Here is a 20430-nt window from a genome sequence, read left to right as displayed (position 1 = left end):
AGACAAACTGTTTTTATAAATTTTGGCTCTCAAATATTTTATTCGTCTGGACAAAAATTCCTTGTAGGTTACTTTTCAGTGTAATTGATGGTAGGCCTGGGAAAAAGACTGTAGTATTGAAAACTGATCAGCAAAATTATTGCCATTCTGAAAACTGTTCAAAATCCCAAATCTGTAACAGAATGCATTTGTGTGTTAACTTGGAGATAAAAATAAATGAACTTTAAACCCAGACAGGCAGTCATTCAGCTATCCTCTATAAAACTGTTGCTTCCTTTACTGCAAATGCAGGAACTGAATCAAAACCAGAGATGAGAACGCAATCTGAGTTGGGTATTTATTCCCAGTGGTAATGTTCTTTTTATCAGCTTACGGATGCACAGATACTTACTATTAAATGCAGACTGTTGAACACCACTGGCTTTGTTCAGTGAGCTATAGTCAAACTGCATGAGAGCAAAAATTATTTTTCAGCCCTGCAGAGAGTTGCCCGTTGATCCTTGTGGACACCCAACTGGCACCTGGGCTAGCAATGCACAGTTGCTGCAGAGAAGGCCAAGAGCACCCTGGGCTGCATTAGTAGGAATGCTGTTAGCTGTTCAAGGAAGACAATGGCAAAAAATACCTGCAGTGCTGGCTCCAGTTTTGGGCTCCTCAGTACAAGAAAAATGTGGGTTTCCTGGAGCAAGCCCAGCAAAGAGCCATTAGGCTAATTAAAGGACTGAAGCACCTTCTATGAGGAGAGGCTGAGAGAGCTGGGACTGTTCACCTGGAGAACAGAAGGCTCAGGGAAGGAAGGATGGGAAGCCAGGCACATCTCAGTAGTGCTCTGAAAGATTTTCCTGATTTTCCTCTGTAAGCTTAAACTAATGCCTAGTTTTCCTACAAATATCTTTTACCATGTAAACGATTCTCGTCCTCCTTCCACACAATATGGTATTAGCCCTCTTCTTTTGCCTTCTGATCCTGTGGTACTCTGATAAGGATGATGCCCATGGACTATCATGGTGCTCTGCAATTGATTTTCATCCCTTCAGACTCTTGTTTTCAGTGATACCACTGGGAAAGACATCTGTGTGGGAAGGATATTTACAGAGCCCATGCACCTCTCATTCTCTGTGGTGGGACTATTTTGGCTGCATCTGTCACAGCTGCCTAAGGAAACACAGAAGCACAGCCCAGCTGTGCCCAGAGCTGAATGCCCTTCTCATGCTTGCATGCTTGGACACTCTATGAAACATGGGCTTGACCTTGCCTATGTCCTTGGCATATGGTAGAGCAGGCTTTAAGCTCCTGTATCCTAAATGTATTATGGGATGCAGCCAGTCTGCACTCACAGAATCATCACAGAATCATAGAATTGTTTGAGTTGGAAGGGACCCTTAAAGATCATCTAGTCCAACCTGAAATCAACAGGGAAATCAAACAGGCCCAAGATGCTGCCCCAGGCTGGGACCAGGTCAGGGACACCTTGCAGATGCCACATGAAGATGCTTTCAGGGTGGGTGGCTCCCAGCACTATGTTTTGGAGCAAAAAAGCACATCACCTTGCTGTGTTTTTGTTTTTGGGGCCAGGTAATCAATTTTTATCACTCTGGGAATTGCCAGGCAGGCAGGACTGGGTGTGATGAGCTATTTTTCACTTCTTTGAGTTACTTCTTTGTTTTAGATCGGAGGGAGCTGAGCACTGAAGTCTGAAAGTCCCAGCAAGTGATCATCAGCACATCTAGGGTCACAGAATCACAGAATCGTAGTGGTTAAAAGGAACCTCCAGGAGACCTCACCACCAACCCATCCGCTAGGCTCTGTCTTGAGCTTGGGCCCAGCAATTTCTTGTGAGCGAGAAATAAGCATTTATCATGTCTTGTAGAGCTTTAGTTGGTTCTTTCAGAAATGTCCTTTCTATGCCAATCTGATAAAATGGATTAAATCCTTGCTGGCCCCCTTCAACCTAACAGCTTCATCAGGATTCAGAAAGTGGAAGCAAACACTGAGACTTACAGATGATACTAAGCCAGGCTGAGCTGCAAACACCAAGCAGGGCAGAGGAATAATGCCAACAGAAGCGTGGCTGGAAGCAAAATGAGATGGAGCCTGAAAAACATGCAGAGTAATGTCTGAGGCAGAAACAAAATAGAAAAGGAGCACTCCAGGTGTGGGAGAGATGTGGGCAGCAGGGACAGAAAAGCATCTAAGCTGCATATAAACTGCTTTACATTCAATATATCCTACTCTTATACTGGGCATTTACTCTTATATTATGTGTAATTACTAATATGCTTTAAGAGGTTTTGTTCGGAAAATAACCCCTAAGTAAACATCTATTGTATTTCTGCAGGGATTATTTTCCTTCCTTAACTTCTCTATAAGACTGTTTACATGAGTTGATAGTTATAGGACAAGGGGAAATGGTTTTAAACTGAGACAGGGGAGGTTTAGGTTAGATATTAGGAGGAAGTTTTTCACTCAGAGGGTGGTGACGCACTGGAACAGGTTGCCCAAGGAGGCTGTGGATGCCCCATCCCTGGAGGCATTCAAGGCCAGGCTGGATGTGGCTCTGGGCAGCCTGGTCTGCTGGTTGGCGACCCTGCACATAGCAGGGGGTTGAAACTGGATGATCATTGTGGTCCTTTTCAACCCAGGCCATTCCATGATTCTATGATGATTCTATATTTAAGGAATTCACAAATTCCCAATTATACCCCTCAGTTGTATTCACAAAGAAATGGCCAGATGTGCAATTTCAGCCCTGCAGGAAAAAAGGGTAAGACCAGAATGTGACCCCAGACAAAGGCTAAAGGTTGGGTTAGATATGCTACACACAGGCAGCCACAGTTTCTGGAGACACACAACAAGTGACAAGAGAAATGTCACATCCTCCTGTCATATCTACACCTGCAGTACACATCTGTCAGCCCAACCAATAGTGTTTTGCTGTGACTGCTGGTATGTAGGGTCAAGTGGTACAGACTAGAGGATGCTGCCATCTGTATCTTGTATCCTCTTGTATCTCTGTTGTTTTCTGTGTGGTTTTTTTTTCATCTAAGAAGCAGAACTTTGTTTCCCATATCATAAAGTCTATTAAAAGTAAATAAAAATGTTATTCACTGATGCACACTGCAGCTAGTCTCTGTATCTCAAACCGCAAGTATGTGTTGACATGGGAGCTGGCAGTTGTTTGTTATATAACCAGTCCCACTCCCCAGAAGACCCTTCAGAACAAAATAGCAGTAAACGCTCTATTGAATTAGAAAACACTGTATCTCATGCTGAAGCTAAAGAAGATTGGGCTGACAGATTTATAATTGCTCAGATCTACTGAGAATTCTGAACAAGACAAGCTCTTTGACCAAAGGCACTTTCTAGCATCTATCTCATCAGTATTCATTAAGTGGAAACGTAGGCTGCTGTGATGAAGGATACCAGATACAGCAACGTGAACTTCAGCAACATCAAAAGCAATTAGCTAGGTACTAGAATCAGAGTACTTCCTTCAAAGTGGAAGTGAGCTAGTAAGAATGCAAGATTTTGCATTACAAAAATTGATTGCAATTTCATGATACATGCGTGGTTACAGAGAAAAAGTGGAAAAACAGTAACTACGGCAGTCAGATGTACTTGCCAATAAATGTCTTTGCTGAGATTGGGTCTGTCTAGCTTTCAGCATTTGTTTTGTTCAAATTTCATATAAAAAAAAGGCAGAGCTCTGGGAGGGTCTTTGAGTGATGGAGTCACCATCCCTGGAGATGTTCAAGAAACATTTAGATGTTGTACTAAGGGACGTGGTTTAGAGGGGAAATATTGGTGGCACATGTATGGTTGGATTAGATGATCTTGGGGATCTTTTCCAACCTTGGTGATTCTATGGTTCTATGATTATGATATTTCTGAAACAAGCACTATTCTGATTATATTTAAATACTTCTGAATTAAAAGGAGTTACTAAAAGCATGTCTATGCATATGAAATGAAATAACTTTTTAAATCTAAATCATGGAATCACAGAATGATCTTGGTTGAAAAGGATCATAGCGATTATCTTGTTTCAACCCCCCTGTAGTAGATTTTTTTTGTTCAAAAGCACACTTGTGGTCACAGATTGACCTGTGATGAATTTTTTTTCAATCATTTCATTCATCCGGAAAAACAAGAAGTCAGTTTTTCATAAAGCCTTAATTTAATTTTTGTTCATGTCTTAGACCTAATGCATGTTTGAACACAGACCTCCTGTTGACCTCCATGGAAGTTATGCGTCTAAAGGGAAAGCAGAACCAGACTCAGCAGACAGAATTAGCATTTTTCTAATTGCTTTAATTGGTGTTCAATTTTTCCGCTGTTTAGAGCCCAAGTTACTGACTTTTAATGGGAAAAAGAAACGTATGCTGGAATGAGAATATAATCAGATAGGAAAAATAGATAATAATATTAGAGTTCCAGAAACAGAGCAATTGGTAAATGTGAATGTTTTCATCTGAGTTACAAATACCACTAATTTCCATTTCCGTTGTCACTTCAACTAATTTGTATTCAGGAAACCACATCCCTGGAAATGTGTAAAACATCTACTTTGAGAAACTGGGTGTCAATGCAGATACATGCAGTCATCATACGGAGACCTCTGGAGCTGTGAAGAAGAAAACGACACTACCTCGACTGAGGACAGTGATTGTGAGTTGACCACAGGGTGGATCTAATTACATTATTCATTAGTTCAGCCTGGGGGTGGGGAGGAAATGACTCAATAGTCAGCAATGACATACTGGAATTATGCTGTTGTTTGTTTTTTTTCCAGATGAAACCACGCAAACAGTGACTTTAAAAGCATATCTTTACCACTACCAACTCTATTTAGCATCCAACATCAGCCTTCTGCTGATAACAGTTAACATCTGCATGAGAGCAAAAGGGCAGAGAAGTACTCTGCAGACTCTGCTCATCCTGGGTGCTTGTAGACAATTTCAAGTGGAATGGGCACATAAAAATCAGAGCTGACAAGATGTATTTTTAGCCACACACTTCTCACCTTGACATCAACACGCAGCATTTGTTTGGGTTTTGGATTTGTAACAGTAATGAAATCCTTGCATCTCCAAGTATCTTCTGAGTCCTAGTAAATTCACTATGCCTACCTGATGAGTATGCAGAGTGAAAAGTCCCTTCTGTAGGATGAGCCACAAATACAATCTGGGACAATATGCTTCTTACGCAAGACAAGAAATAAAATAGTTTTGGTGCTCAAAAGTAGTGTTGCAGCAATCCTTCACAATTTTCTTTATGAAAATGCTCTCAACACTGCATGGCCTATTGGCCTTCACTGAAACCTCTTAATTTCTTCAGTTCCGCATTAACCGTTAGAAAAGACAACTTTCTTATGATGGCGCCTATGCAGAAAAAAACCTCAGCTTTGAATTAGGTGTCTCTTCTTCTATATGCAGGCACAAGGAATGACATATGATTACACAGAGGGGGGCAGATGACTGCTCAGATTGGGAGATGTGGGGATGGAGAGTGTGGCATATAATCCCTTTTTCTCCTTCCCTAAATGCTGGGCAACCTGTGCTAGCATGCAGAGAAGACACTACGTTCTCCTACGTTTAATTGTTCAGAACTTACACCTGGAGGTGGTTTTCCTGTTCCCATCTCTAGAAATGATTTTTTTTTTTTCTTCAAAACACTAAAAATAATGTTTCCTTAGTCAGACAACTGGTAGGGAAATTTCGCCCAAAGGAATACAATCCAGCAATCCAGAAATAAGCATAAACTGGATATGAGAATAGAAAATATGGATATTTACATTAATGACAATGGGGTGCTATATCAGAGGCATTTTCAAAGTTTTACAACATCATCCTAATAAAATATAATATCATAAAATGACTAACAGTCAAACTTTTGGGGTATGCTTACCATAAGTTAACTCTTGTGAAAGCAGTAGTCCTGGACCCTTAAGGGCATTAAGCTTGTTGACTCTTCTACTGTCCACAGATGTAATACAAGAGCTGAAGAAACATATCAGTGATGCCTATGAAATTTCTGCATCCATAATCTGATAGCCCAATTCTGAATTATTTGCATCTCTGGGCTAATGCCCAGTAAAGGAATTGTCAAGTAATCACATCAAAGGCAAAATCATTCCATGCAGAAGGATGTCCATGAATTTTAATGGATTATGAGTACACAAAGTAGCAAAGATTTTGTTTCATGGTATGGTTTTGGCAAATGTTCTCAGATATATATTAATACATTTGGTGATGTAAATGAGTTCTTAGAAGCCACAGTTTATTCAGTAGGATCACCTTTGGGATGATTTTTTTTTTTTTTTTTTTTTTTTTGCTTTTACAACAGCACTTAGTATTTTTCTCTAATAAGCATTCTGAAAACATCGTTTTCTTATTTAAGACAGTTTCTATTTTGCTTTCCTAACTCCTCATTTGAACAGTTAAACCTCTGTTCCACTACATCTTGGTTTTCCGTGTGCCCCCAAAGATCTGGAGTTTTGCAGAGCTGAATCCTAAATCCTAAGCTCTAATTAATAATTCACCCTGACTAATTAGGTCTTATTTTGCTCTCCTGCAAAATCCAGATGCAAAAGTGTTCCATTAGAAAAATATTCAATAAATGCTTCCACCACAGGTTTTGGATGTTTCAAGGCTGCGATTTCACAAGGCTGTGCGCCAAAAGAAGCCTTCCAACAATGTTTTCAGAACATCAGTGAGAACTTTCCTTGCCTTCCCTTCAGATAGCACAGGCTACACAACATCAGAGAGTATGGGAGAACCTAAGAGATGGCAGCACTCGGATCTCTCTTGAGTAAGGGAAAGAAACACAAGAAAATGGCAGACAGCAGAATCAGAGAAAGGAGCTAGATTTCCATAAGTCAGCACAGAATTGTAGAAGTGTGGGTTGGGAGAGACCTTAAAGACAAGATAATTCCAGCCCTAGAGCCATGGGCAGGGATGCCTCCCACCAAACCTGGTTGCTCAAAGCTCCAGCCAGCCTGGCCTTGAACACCCTCCAGGGTGTCACTCCTCCCTTGCTTTGTGTATGGTCAAAGTGGAAAAAAAGAGAAAGTGACCTTGTTCTGCCTTGAGACAGCTTTGTCTTTCACATCATGCAAAGGAAACATGGCCCTGGGAGGAGTGTGGGGGTAGACACACCTGTTTGTTTACAGACACATCAAGGTAAGACATGTAACACGAGAGATGGAAAGTTCATATCATTCCCTAATCTCCCATGTAGGGATATATTCAAATTTACCACCAACCTCCTGAATCACCATCAACACAAATGCGAGGAAAATACAGACTGTCTGAAGAATACGTGTGTGAAATACAGATTTACCTGACATCCTGGCAACGTTTGTTAATAATGCCAAAGGAGTTGGTTTTAAATTTCATTTTCATGCACAAATTTACACATTTGCATGTTTGTGTCACAAGATTACATCATTCTCCAAATTACCTTAGTTGTAATTCACTGAATTTGTCGATAGATTCTGGGAAGATGCTCAGCAACCCAGAAAAGGCTGCAGCTCTGTTCATCCCATGGGCATGAAGAACCTATGCTGGATTCCAGCTTTGCAAAGGCAAAGATGCCTTTGAATAAACAACCCCAAATTGGCCATTGGACCTGAAGCAACCTTACATTTAATCATTTTTTGTTCCTCAACTTACTAAACCTTGTTATGCGGTTGTCCTGGTTTTGTGCCGCTACTGGGAATTTCTACCTCAGCTGAGTTTACCCACAAACAGCGACTCATCTTTTTCCAGTTTGAAATTATTTTTTTTTCTTCTTAAGTCTTTCATAAATCATTGTTGTCTACATACCAGTGGTGTTGTTCGAACACAAAATAGATTGCTGGGGGACTTCTCTGTGTTAGATTCAATATTTAAGTCAAATCTAAGTATCACTGGAGGAAGTAAGCACAGTTACCAGTGGTTTAACATGCAGATACACAAGATATAGAGAAACAATTACCCATATCCTCCAAAGTATATGAGAGAGTCTGAATCCAATTAGAACCTATGAAAGCCTGGGCAGAGGAAAGATTTGCATAGCCTAATCAGAAAACTCCAGTCCATTCCATTAATCCCAAAGCCATCTTACCTTAGCAATGCTTCACCAGTTCCTTGCCCCTCCTGTGCTCAACCTGTCCCAGATTGACTACCTGAGATTTCTTTTAATACTCTATTTACTCTTTCCTCCACATCAGTAACTAAGATATTAAATATGTCTGAATGTAATACTAGTCTGAGCAGTAAGCAATCAAGCACCAAGTTGGTACATTAATATTTATTATTACCTTTTTTTTTACAATTCAGGGAGTTTTCATCCGAACCAAAGTAGCCATCAAGACAATTATGAGAGTAATATTTCTTAAATAACTCTACCAAGTACATGCTAAAACATAACTGTATTGGTGCAAATTATCAGAACTGTCAACAGATCTAGGTATGTTATACTTGCAGAAGACCTCTGCTTAACTTCCTAATTTGCCTATGTGAGGCAGCACCAAGGCCTAAGAACAATAGAAGAGCCTGTGCAGTGCATTGAGCCATGCAATACTGTGGAGAAAACACTGGTGGGAGAGATACAAACTTTTGTTCTGTATGGGCATACTCTGTAGTACTGTCCTCTGTCGTTTCTTCGTTTACAACTTCCTGAAAGGAGGTTGTGATGAAAAAGGGTCTGGCCTCTTCTCCCAGGCAAATAGTAGGACCCGAGGAAATAGCAAGAAGTTGTACCAGAGGAGGTTTAGGTTGAACATTAGGAGAAACTTTTTCTCTCAGAGGGTGGTCAGGCGCTGGAATGGCTGCCCAGGGAGGTGGTGGAGTCGCCGTCCCTGGCAGTGTTCAAGAGGCGCCTGGATGAGGAGCTACAAGATATGGTTTAGTAGCTTGTGGTACTGGGAATGGGAGGGTGGTTGGACTGGATGATCTTGCAGGTCGTTTCCAACCTTGCGATTCTATGATTCTATGATTCTATGATTCTGTTTACCTTTCAGAGACCTGTGGGTCCATTATATGATGAAGGACAGCTCATTCTCATCCAAATGCAACTGCTGGAGTCATTTCCCTTCCAGTGAAACCAAACTACATTTGATTTTCTCTTCTTATTCCTGTATGTCTTAGAGTATGAACTGCCTTGCTATCCAACTCCATCAATTAACTGACAGTCTGCTAAGAGACCTTCCTCTTCACACACGATGCATGGATTTACAGGGTTTCCTTCATCACTCTACATCCATCTACTTCTTCCTGGTTTAAACCATAGTCACCCGTTGGAAGTCTCTAGCAAACTGCCTTTTCTGCACATCTGTCTCATGATCTGGGAAACTCAGTTAGGTCTTCCTCCAGCTCTGGGAGCATCACTGAAGCTACCATGTATTGATAGCTTCTCCCAGACATCATCTTACCCCTCTTGGGTTCTGAATATGTTCACTCCCTATTGAACCCTGTTTGCTGCGTAAATATCACAGTTGATATCAGTTCATATGACCTGAAATCACTGATTATTTTATATTTTCCAGGAGTCCGTGTCTGGTTTGCATTTAACAGGTCTCTTATTAGATCTCTTTTATTTTCTTAGTGCAGTTCTTTTTCTCATTATAGACATGACCTTTTAAGAATCAAACATCAAATTCTTCTGGTGTGGATTCAGTCTCCTGACCAGCTTTCTTTAAGGCAGACTTTTTCAGACAGGAAGCGGCCTTTTCTCTATTTTTCATTTGCTCTTTGATCATTTCCAAATGCATTTTTATCAGCTTTTCTACTTATGCCTTTTAGTTAAGAGTCTTAGCCAATTCTATTTTTGTTTTTCTTTTGTTATTGCAAATGTTTTTAATCTCAGTTTTTCTGTGCAGCTCATTAGTCTAAATTTGAAGACGAGAATGGTGAGTTGGATGACAAATAAAAAGCATTCCTGGGATCTCACTCTTGAGCAAGAAATTAAAAATAGCTTTCTTCTGTGAACTCTTAATAGTCCTATAGGTATGATCATCCCTGGCCTCTGAAAACACTCAGAATCCCAGTCAGCAGCACTCAGCCTCCAACCATGGCACTACTGGAGCACAGCGCACACCTCAGCCTTTATTCAAAGGGAATATTTGCTGAAACTGCTATTAAGTGATTGAAAACTTGAAAAGTCAAACAAAATCAACTTTTCATCCTATTACTTCATCTGGTGCTAGATTAATTTGCCACAGTAAATTCTAGTCCTGCCTACATTGAAGTGAAGGTTTGAATGGAGAAATTTCTGCTCAGCCAAAGAAAAATAAACATGTTGAAGCATTTTGTCAACTCAGAGAGATTTATCTTATGACGAGATACTATGCTCGGTAAGATAGGTGAACACAGTATTAATGTCTTTTGCTCTTAGTTATAAGGACAAAGGTTTTAACAGAATTCTATGTAATATATGGAATGTTTGAGTATTTCTAAAGAAGCTTATAGGGCATGAAATACTAAGAAAAGTAAAATCTCCTTGAAAGTATTTTTGGAATATTTTACAACATAGTTTGGGTCTCTGGGCACCTGATCTAACTGTGGATGTCCCTGTTCATTTCAGGGGAACTAGATGGACTAGATGACCGTTAATGGTTCCTTTCAACTCTAAGGATGCTGTGATTCATTGATTCTATGACGTTTACATAGAATTCAAGATCCTTTTACTGCAATCAGGCCATGCAATCATCACACACTTTCCTGAGCCACCACATTCAGCAATGGAAGTCATCGGTTTTCAGGAGAAATGGTCAGACTTTAAGATGTGCCAGACCAGGATATCTTTGCAATGCATTTCAACAGAGACCTCCTTGCCTGTTTCTTGTTTACCAGTCCTATCCCTGAAACATTCTTTTTGTTTTGCTGTTTATTTGTTTTATTGTACTTGCAGCCTGATAAGAAATTGAAATTCAGGTGTACTGGGCAATCTTTGCCCCAAAGAATGCCCTGACCAAACACAGAAAGAAACAAGAAAACCAGAGTTACTTTTCGCTTTTACAGATGGACTGAATAGGTCTTTAACGCAGGAAGTTAACTGCTTTTGACAAAGGCAAACAACAAATAATGTGAATTGGACCTCAACAACTCAAATACTTGGCCAGGGTCCCACGTGGAAGGATCTTTGAGTATTCAATTAGAGGGTAGATATGCTTTGTGTCTCTCAAATTTCTCTCTAACACAGCAAACAAAAACTGCGTTAGGCATACATATGTTAGGCACATACTAAGTGCTCATCTCTTTTACTTATCAGCTGGGAAAATGTGACAAAAAATTACAATACAAAAAGAGGCTCACACTAGAGACTTCCATTGTCATAATGACATTGAAATGTTTTACTTTTTGTTATCTTTTCATTATGTTGTTTTTTGTTACTAACTGCTAGTTAATCCAGACAGAATAAGCATCACATACCGAAAAAAAGATATACATGCAAATACTGACAGCAGATCTATCCATCTAAAGACAAATAGTTCTGCATAAGGTTGAGTAATTTTCCAGGCTTCATCAACAGCAGTGAACAGATTTTGGCTTGCTTGAATGGGCGTCAAGACTCTGAAGTTGTCTGTAAATGCCTATCTGTAGATGATCCCTTTCCTGAAAGCAGAATCCCACCTTAGTTATCTACAATGCAGACATCCACTCCTGAAGTACCTACTCCAGATTCCCACAGCAATGAATGGAGAAAAACAGTCAACAAGAACAAAGCCTTCCAAGATCCAAAGCGTCGGACCTGTTTCATAATCTGATGATGCATCGTTGACAATCTACAGATTAGATTGAGCAGTCCAGGTGTTGCTACTGTAGAGGTTTAACTGGGAGAGATGATTTGCACACACACCTGCTTTCTGAATGCCCTGCTTGCTGAACTATCATCGACTACCCTGAAATCACTGCTTTTTCATCTCCTTTTCCTGGAGACCCTCGCAACAAGGACCAATGACTTTCTTGCACAATAGTTAAAAAAAACAGTGCAGACAAAGCTATAGGTTTTATTTAAAAAAAAAAAAAAAAAAAAAAACACTCATTCTACAGCTCCTTTATCAATGGCTGTTTGCTGGACAAGTTTCTTTATTTTCATATAAACTGGAAATTTGTTGAAAATAACATGCCTCATCAGCAAAGCAGCAATTTCCAATGGAAAGATTCCTCCTGTGTTGCTTTCCGAGGTACACAGCAGGGGAAAAGTGATTAGTTCTCATAATAATCTCATAATCAGGCCTAGCCAGCATGGGTTCACAAAGGGCAGGACCTGCTTGACCAACCTGAACTCCTTCTATGATCTAGTGATCTTTCTGGTAGACGAGGGAAAGGCTGTTGATGTAGTTAGTCTACCTAGACTTCAGCAAAGCCTTTGACACTGTCTCCCACAGTATTCTCCTGCAGAAGCTGGCAGTCTGTGGATTGGACAGGTACACTCTTGGTTGGATAAGGAACTGGCTGGAAGGCCGGGCTCAGAGAGCAGGGTTTAAACCACCGATGGTCTTTCTTCTCCTTTAACACCACCACTTGGGGAGCTGATGGTTTTCTTCCTCTTTGATATGATCAATTTTGGGAAAATATCTTTCAGGCAGTTTTGTGCATTCAGTACACACACGCACCATTTACACTCACAATCTTTATCTTACCACACATTTTTATGCAGGCCACTTGCCAAGGGTGGCTGTGTGAGTACCCTCACATAGTTATTTTAAAAGTGTTGTGAATATTCATCCCTTTCTGGTTATTTTTGATTGTTTCATGTAGTTTGTGGTTTAGTTTGATATTTTTGCAGATGTCTGAAAATGCGTATTCATCTGTAAACCCGTCACTCATTAAAATGCAACCAGCAGCACTGCCAGTTAATTAAAGGTTGCACATTATAGCTTCTGATAATTATGCAGGGAAAAACAACTGTTATCATGCCCAGTCACTAAACTATTAGTAATATAGAAGATATAACACAAAATATACAACATATGACATATAACATATGGTTTGGGATCTGGAAAGAGTGTAAGCAACTACAGGCTGGTGAGTGCCAGTTGTGGAGTCCTCAGGACAGGAGAGACACGGACCTGTTGGAGTGTGTCCAGAGAAGGGCCACAAAAATGATCCATGGAATGGAACACCTCTCCGATGAGAACAGGCTGAGAGGGATTGGGCTGTTCAGCCTGCAGAAGAGAAGGCTCTGAGAGTGGCCTTTCAGTATCTAAAGGTGGCTACAAGAAAGAATAAGACAGACTCTCTAGAGTGGTTTGTTGTGATAAGTCAAGGAGAAGTGGTTTCAAACTAAAAGAGCAGAGATTTAGATTGGGTATAAGGAAGAAGTTTTTTACAGTAAGGCTGATGATGCACTGGAACAGATTGCCCAGAGCTGTGGTGAATGCCCTGACCCTGGAGATGAGACAGCCTGTCCTCATAGGAGAGGTTTCCATTTCTTGGATCATTTTTGTGGCCCTCCTCTGGATGTGTTCCAACAGGTCTATGTCTCTCCTGTCCTGAGGACTCCACATCTGGACACAGTACTCCAGGTGAGACCTCACCAGTGCAGACGAGATTTGCAGGATAACCTCCCTCACTCTGTTGGCCATGCATCTTTTGATGCACTCCAGGATAGTTGGCTTTCTGGCTGTCAGGACATATTGCTGGTTTGTGTCCAGCTTCCCATCCACCAGTACCCCAAGGTCCTTTTTGGCAATGCTCTACCTTCATAGTCCTCAGCTTGTACTGATAGTGGGGGTTGCCAACACTCAGGTGCAAGACCTTGATTTGTTGAACCTCATGAGGTTTTCTTGGGCCCACTGCTCAAGCAGTCTAGGTCCCTATGGATATTTTCCCTTCCCTCTAGTGTGTTGACCACACCCCACAGCTTGATGTCATCTACAAACTTGTTGAGGGTGCACTCGACCTTACTGTCAAGATAAAGATATTAAAGAGTATCAGACCCATCACTGGCACCACTCATCAATGACCTCTATCCAGACATTGAGCCACTGAACACCAAACAAGCTCTTTGAGGGGGCAAACAAGAATGTGGGCAGAGATGATCAAGACCATCCTATCCACTCAGATTTCCATATAGCTTTTGACTAAGTCTGCTGCCAAAGGTCATTTAGGAAACTAAGCAGCCATGGAATAAGTTATGCAGTGCTTTTGTAGCTAGGTAAATGGTAAAAAGATTGGAAGCAAAACTGAGAAACAAATGTTCATATTCAGGTAGGATCTTCTAGCTATTCAACGTGATTTCTGAAAGATGGAAGAAGGGTTTGGTAGCAGGCTATTGGAACATTTACTGTTGAAGCTAAGGTACTCAGGTGTTATAGAGATGAAGTCAATAATGAAGATGGACTTCCCACAAGATGGGCAATAAAACAGCAGATGAAATTCACTGCAGGAAAACATAAGGGGATGCAGTTCAAACAAACAATCAAAGAGACAAACAAATTCTAACTTGACATTTGAATTAATGAGTTCTGAGATGATCATCCTTACTCAAAGTGTGACCTTGTGGGATTATAATAGAAAATGGTGGCTTAGTTCTCATTTGTGGTCAAGTAAGCAAGGAAATCAGGAAGAAACGGTGGACATCCTCAAGTAATGTAGAAATCCACAGTTTACATATATAATGAAAACTCTGTGCAGTTCTATTCCCTATTCTCCAAAAGACTGTAGTAGACAGGAAGAAGACAGTATGATATTCAAAGGTATGGAATGGCATTTATACAAAGTAGCTAAGATTCCCCAAGCTGAAAAAAAGAGAGCTGGGAGGTAATATGATAGAAGTATATAAAATTATTTTTGTACGGAAAGAATGGAAAGGGATCAACTTCTATTTTGCAATGCAAACCATTTGAGAGGGAAGGGACCATTTAAAACTACCAACTGCAATGGCCTTAAAGTTGATCATTCCAACTCTTCTGCAGTGAACAGGGACACCTATAACTAGATCAGGTGTTCAGAGCCCTGTCCAGCCTGACCCGGAATGTCCTGGGATGGGGCATCCACCAGTTCTCTGGGCAACCTGTTCCAGCACCTCACCATGCTCAGTGTAAAAATCTTTCTCTTCACATCCCATCTAAATCTCCCCTCTTTTAGTTTGAAACCATTACTTCCCTTTCTATCACAACATACCCTGCTAAAGAGTCTGTCCCATTCTTTCTTGCAGCCTTCTTTTAGATGCTGAAAGGCCACTCTCAGGTCACCTTGGAGCCTTCTCTTCTGCAAGATGAACAGCCCCAGCTCACTCATGCTGTCCTTGTAGGAGAGGTGTTCCATTCCTTGGATCTTTTTTGTGGCACTCTTCTGAATCAAGTGAGGCTCACCTGGACCCACTGCTCAAGCCTTTTTAGGTCCATTTGGATGGCATCCCATCTCTCCGGCATGTTGACTTCAGCACACAGCTTGGCGTTATCTGCAAACTTACCAAAGGTGCACTTGATCCTACTGTTGATGATATTTAAGAGTATCAGTCCCACCACTGATCCCTGAGGGACACCACTTGTCACCAATCTCCATTTGGACACTGACCCATTGACCACCACTCTCTGAGTAAAGTATTGCAACCAGTTCCTTGTCCATTGAACAGTCCACTCATCAAATCCATATCTTTACAATTTTGAGAGAAGGATGTTGTGGGGGACTGTGCCAAAGGCCTTACTGAAGTCCAAGGAGATTACATCACTGGCTCTTCCCTTGTCCACTGATGTAGCTACACCATCATAAAATCAACAGGTTCTGTCAGGCAGAACCTGCCCTTGATGAAGCCGTGCTGGTTACCCCATACCATCTCCCTCTCTTACATATGCCTTAGCATAGCTTCCAGGAAGATCTGCTCCACGATCTTCTGTGATGCTGGGGTAATACTGAAAGATTGGTAATTCCCCAGGTTGTCCTTTCTGTCCTTCTTTAAGATAGATGCTATATTGCCTTTTCTCCAGTCATAAGGACTTCACCTTACTGCCATGACTTTTCAAATATCATCAAGAGTAGCTTGGTGGCTATGTCAGCCAGTTCCCTCAGGACTCTGGGATGCATCTCATAGAGATCCATAGACTTACAGATACTCAGGTTCCTCAGGTGGTTGTGAACCTTATCTTTGCTTACAGCAGTTCCCAATTGAGTTTAGCGGTCAGTTAGGCATCTAGTAAATAAGCACCTCAAAACTGAAGTGGTTTTGGGGTTGCAAAGAAAGATTACTTTAGGTATATTGAGACTGGTGTATGGAAAACCAAGCGCACTACAAAGCAGAGATGCTCAAGTCGATACTGAGTAAGAACCGAATTCAAACTGGACCTTAGCAACAGCTATAGGTAAGCTTAAGACCAGGACAAGCAAAAATCACATGGCACAGATCTTCACATAGTGAACAGGTCTTCATCTGTCTCAGTTCTTGATAGTACATTGGACACAATAGTGTCACCCTGCCACTGCAAAATATCCATCTTGAAAGATACAAGTGCAAACAGATTTTGCTTTCTCTCCTGTGTAAGATTTCTACAGTTAACAGATATATGGAGACTGTGATTTCTTTCTGTCATATCTCTGTGTCTGAAGTATGCTAAGTATATGCTATATGCTAAGTAGAAATGTCACCTGAGGTGATGATGTTTATTCGCTTCTTAGAAATTGTCCAGCACGTGATTTTTTAGAAGGGGGAAACTGATTAATAAATTATTGCATAATAATTTTTCATGATAAAACTGAACTTTCATATCTTTTCACATTTGTTGAAGTTGCAGTTGGCCTGTAAACCTAATAAGGATAACTGAATTATATCAGTAGTTAACCAGATTACATATTGAAAATTATAAGGTTGTACGAATTAATAAAGAAACAAAGTAATATAATTAAGAAAGTAGCATTGCCAAAAACAAGGCTCTTGCTCAATAAAATAAACATCTTTGACTTAATTTCACAGTGCATTTTCAAAACGAAAAGCAATACAAACCAGCATTCTGGGGTTCCATGTTTTTTGCATTTTGATTGCTTACAGATTGAACACATTCCCTTTATCAATAACAGATGTGCTTTGCCAGCCTTGGAAAGCCTGACCGCTGCTTTCTAAAACCCAGAGTAGCTTCCCTTCTCTTTTCAATGCCTATAAAATCAAGCTCTGAGTTCATTTTAGATTCATCAACCCTAAGATCTTTCAACTGTTCTTTTTTTAAAAAAAGAAAATGTACACAGCTCCATGACCCCAGATTTGATGATTACCACGTTGAGTATGCCCCTTGAGGGATCCTATACATTCAATTTTAATGATATTATGCATACAGGATGCTTGTTGAACTGCAATACAAAAACCATTTCTTCCATAAAACAGGCAGGTCTGAATACAAAGATCTAGGACTTGGTTTGCTGAGGAAGAAGATGGTATTTTCACATATCTGTTTTCAGAGTATGACTACAGTATAATTATTTTTGACAATACATTAGAATAATGCACTGTAATGTATTCTGTAGAATTGATGAAGACACAGTAATGGTAGGTAGAGGAGCAGCACTTGGCTGTTCAGTCCTCAGTGAATGATTAATTATAGAATCCGCTCTTCAAAGCACGAGTTTGTCCATTCTCCTGGTAGCAGAAGTAGAGTTTCAAGGCCTTTGGAGAAAAGTGATCTATAAGTTAATGAAATTAATGAAATTAATAAAAATAATGCAATAAACTTGTAAGGAAAGTAATAAAAGATGGCAAATCGTTTATAGAAAGAGACCAAATTATTCTGTTCAAGGAATCACCGTATACACCTGCAAAACCGAGCTGTTTGCTGTGACCTGCTTCTTTAAATGCCAGCTACCTTGGCATTCACAAAGGATGAAGTCACTTTACCTCTTGCATGGAGACTTAAGTGCATATACATTGCACCTGTTTTTTGAACTCAAGAATTGTCTGCTGAGAAGAATGTCTTGCTCTCATTGTGAATAAACTGAAGTACATATTCAGTTTTTGTTGGATGCCTTAAATCCAAGAAACAATGTTGATTTTACCTTCCTGAATCAATAAATTCCTTTCTAAATGGGGAATTGTCACATTTTGCCTTCTAAGTCCCCAGAGGGCTGATTATGGGTTAATTATTTCTGAAACTACATGAGCAGAGAAGGTAAATCCTATATAGGCTCACTGAGAACCAGAACTGAGATCTCTCTGGAGCATGGGGTAGTTGAAACTCTAAGCTTGTTCATTCTGTCAGTTTACCTTCAGAAGTTTTTAAATCTTGTGTCAGTTCCTACCAAAAGACACCAAATAGAAAGAAAATGTTGACACATCATCAATGCATTCTATTAGGAAGAATTACAGTCACCTTGGGTTTAATATTTGAACCTAAGAGAAGATAAATCACTCCAATATCTTCAGAAAAGGCATAGAAGCCAGACTGTTTTTCTTATAGAGTGCTCTTAAACATAACCCTGCATAATTCTGCACCTTTTTGCAGTAATTTTGAGTCAGTCCTACATAGATACTCAGCTTCAGATGTGCCTATTGACTTTGCCAAGACTGAATATGCTTCCAGGTATTCTCTAACACCATTATCATACTGACTGAAGCAGGAATGCTAACAACATATACTAGTAGCCTTGTGTAGAGCTCTCTACAAGAGAATGAAGGAGAGGGATGGCCATACAGATCACTGCTAAGTAAGAAAAATCCTTGCATTTAAGTTGATAAGCCATGGTAGGGAAATCAGAGTAAGTGGAGACAAAAATCCAACACTTTTAAAGATGTTTACTCAAACTAATACTTTCAAACACTTTGGCACTCTAAGCTGTATTTTTATAAGGGCTTTTTAGGGGTAAGAGAAACAGCTGGTGAGTTGGAAAAAACAGTTAGTCATGTTCACACAATGTAAGAATATATTAATAAGTTCACTTTAGTTTTATCATTTAACAATTCTTCCATCTGAGAAGATGAGAAAACTTTGGCAAGATGACAATACCAATATCTTGTTATTTTTTACCTGCTGGCAACAAGAATGAGAAATTTTGAAATCAGAGAAATGCAGTGATAAAAGATCAATGGCACATCAACTGATTTCTTCTACGTTTCTTTTTGACTTCTATAATGGTAGGGGAGAAAAAAATAAGGTTCCTCTACCTTGCAGAACTGTAGAACATCTTAGAATTCAGTATAACCACTTTTATCATACTAATAGAGATGAGAAACCTGTCACTAAAGAGAAGTGGAGTTAGTAATGGGCTAGCGAGGAAGCAATGGATCATCAGCTGATGAAGGTTGTCAACGCTTCCCCTTGGGTGGAAAGTTGCCAGCTTCTGTTAAGGAAGTTACAGTACCACAACTACTGAAAGCGTGATGAAGTTACAGTACCACAACTACTGAAAGTGTGATCCCAGGCACATTCTCAATAACTCTTTGCTACCCAGTTCTTAGCTTCCTGCTAAAACTGCATGAGAGGCGGTTCAGTGTGAGCCAAACTTCAAATTCACAGCCTGCCTCTGAAATCTTGTGATGTTGTCAGTGTTAGGATGATATAATATCCAGACACACAGCTAATGGAAATCAGGACAGATCTTTGAAGCTGAGGTCTCAGATATTCGTGATGGTTTTTGAAAAGAATTTTCTATCTCCAGGGCATGAAACACAGCCTCTTTTTGCTCAGATATGTAAGGAGAAGGGAGTATGTAAAAGACTGACATGGTATATTTTTAATAGGATAACACAGAGGGGTCCTAAACAGATTTGCATCAAGGAGAGTTTTCTGAATCTGTGCCAGTATCTTTGAGGGGGATATAGTCATGCTGAATTTAACAAAATGCCAATTTGGTACATTATAAGTACAATTTGGTACAATATACCAAGTTCGAAGCTACTCTGGGATTGTCATTTGTCAGGCAGGCACTTAAAACCCTTCTCCTTTCAATTTTCACTGCCTTGTAATTTATCTTTGGGCAACAAAATGAGAAACGTCAAAAATGTGAATATATGTATGTATGAATTATTTGGTCTAAATTATCTGCCCATCACTGATTTCGTGCTGACTTGCCACAAAAAAAAAACACCAAACCCTGACAAAGAACACCATGTCCTTAAGTAATGCAACCTATCGTAGAAGGGCTGATAAGTCCTATTTTGTTAAAACGATTTCAGGGGGAAAAAAACAGAAAAAAAAAAAAGCTGAGTAAAAAAAATTAGCACATAATTTTCACAAATATTTGTGGCAGCCTCTTATTTTCATTTAAAAAGACCATTCAAAACAGGTAGCTTATTATTTACTCATCCCTCAAGTTACAGAGTAGGGTACTGAAATTCTTTGTTTGTCACTCAAATACTCTTAGGATATCATCAACAAAAATGAAGTCCAAAATCAGTCTATCTTCTTAGATCAGAATGATTTGGCATTGAAAAGTGTTAGAAAGGAGGCTGTCCAGGCCAAGTAATCAAAGTAATACAAACCCATCATGGAAATCCATTTCCTGAAAGCATCTCTGCTTC

This window comes from Lagopus muta, chromosome 1 (genome assembly GCF_023343835.1).
Source record: "Lagopus muta isolate bLagMut1 chromosome 1, bLagMut1 primary, whole genome shotgun sequence".
Lineage (NCBI taxonomy): Eukaryota > Metazoa > Chordata > Aves > Galliformes > Phasianidae > Lagopus > Lagopus muta.
Note: the sequence above shows the minus strand (reverse complement) of the source record.